Genomic DNA, 1,954 nt, shown 5'->3' with positions numbered 1-1,954 from the left:
CTGAGACATGCATGGCTTAATCTTTGAGACAAGCATATGACTACTGGCAGGATCAACCAGGGAACTTGAGTAAAGTTCTTTTGTAATATTCTCTCAATTTTATTCTTCGTCGCCGACTCTGAAGGAGAACGGACGACGACACATAAAAAACTCCTTCTTTCAACATCAAATTTTAGTCTTTCGTTCGAAAGACTTGAGAGCCACCTCTTCCTCTCTTGTGTTATAATATTATATATGTATAGAGAGGGTACCACCAAAAACCCTCTCCTTCGTTTAGTTTCTTTCACTTTTCCGAGAGCTCCCCAAACTCTCGTTTATTTAATTTAATTTCATTTTTCGAGAGAGCGACCACCAACTAACTCTCTTATATTTGCTTTTTCTCGACAGAGCCACCACCAACTAACTCTCTTATATTTGCTTTTTCTCGACAGAGTCACCACCAACTCTCTCTCGTTTATATTTGCTTTTTCTCGACAGAGAAACCACCAACTCTCTCGTTTATATTTGCTTTTTCTCGACAGAGTCACCACCAAACTCTCTCGTTTCGTATTTTACTTCACAACAGAACATTATTGTATAATGGTATCCCACAACGACAAAGTACGTAGAGCTGCGCTCATGCTGAACATCTCGGGCACTTATTCACGCTGGGCATCGATCGTGGAAGCACGTATTGCCAGGCCCGAAGACTAAGCATTCATGCTGGACAAAAACGAGAAAGCGCGTATGTGCTGGTCGAGAAAGCACGTATTCGGCGCCGTACTGTTATGTCGAGGTCAGACACCTGTATTTCATTCTTTGCTCACTTTCCAGAGTACGAACCGTAGTTCCATACAATTTTTGCCTTTTAAGCTACGCTCCGTAGAGTGTAGTGCCAGTTTATGGTTTTCACAAAATTTTCAATCGCTCGGACTGAAGAGTTGATGCTCGGATAGTACGAGTATACATATTTTAAACGTATACAAGTCACCAACGTCACTCGAGACGCTTATACCACTTCAAGAGCCATTCGGTCAAAGACACCGACTCGTGGCAATGCAGTGTGGAGAAAGTCTGGAACGAGCACGATACAGAACAGTCAGGATGAAATCCCGAGGAGCGACGACTGCTTCTCAACCGAGGTCGAAGAATAGCCGTACGCTCGACGCTGCCCCGACCGACTCGACCGGACCGTCGCTTCTCTTATAGGTACCGAGGCGCCCGCCGGAACGCCGGCGACGCACGGGCTTACGCACGGCCGCTTATGGGGGGAACCGCGCGACCCAACCGCCCGCCCGAACGGCCTGTTATAACTTAGAGCGAAAACCAACACCTGTAATTTCCTTAATAATTGAGCTAGGGCAAAAAAAAAAAACGCTATCTTGTAGGAAAAAAGCAGGGGAACACGATGCCGTCGTTAAAAATATAGATTGCCGTGCTCGTTTTCGAGAAAAAAATGAAAAAATGGTCAAAATCGTCGCAGGACAAAAACTCGACACGCTATCTTGTAGGCAAAAATTAGACGAATTCAAAACCGTAGTTAAAAATATCGGTCGTCGCGCTAGTTTTCGAGAAAAAAACAAAAACGTTCAAAAAATTCGAGATAAAAAAAAAAAAACCAGCCTACCAGATAGAAAAAATTACACTGAACAAATATCATATAGGTCAAAATATGTGTTAGCGTACTAGTTTTCGAGATATAGACGAAAAACCGTCGCCGCCGATCGGTACGTCGGTCGATGCGAAAGCACCGCGCGACCGAGCGCCCGCCTAAAAGACCAGTTCGAACATACCGAAAAATCAAGAAACCGTAACTTCCTTAATAATTGAGCTAGGACAAAAAATCGACACGCTATCTTGCAGGAAAAAATCCGGGGAACACGATGGCGTCGTCAAAAGTGCAGGTCGTCGAGCTCGTTTTCGAGAAAAAAAAAAAAAAATTCTCAAAATTCGACAAAAAAATAAAACGATCAGT

General features: G+C 43.8%; 1 non-coding gene across 1 annotated transcript in view; it reads right to left on the bottom strand.

Moving 5' to 3' along the window:
- Positions 1 to 63, bottom strand: part of LOC143350874 (small subunit ribosomal RNA) — a 1,933-nt gene extending 1,870 nt beyond the window's left edge. The window contains exon 1 of the ribosomal RNA XR_013081319.1: positions 1 to 63. This exon is cut by the window's left edge and continues 1,870 nt beyond it. This is a non-coding gene — a ribosomal RNA (small subunit ribosomal RNA).
- Between the last annotated feature and the right edge of the window lie 1,891 nt (positions 64 to 1,954).

Source organism: Colletes latitarsis, unplaced genomic scaffold, assembly GCF_051014445.1.
Source record: "Colletes latitarsis isolate SP2378_abdomen unplaced genomic scaffold, iyColLati1 scaffold0042, whole genome shotgun sequence".
NCBI lineage: Eukaryota > Metazoa > Arthropoda > Insecta > Hymenoptera > Colletidae > Colletes > Colletes latitarsis.
The sequence above is the reverse complement of the archived record's forward strand: the minus strand, read 5'-3'. Positions and strand labels throughout refer to the sequence as shown.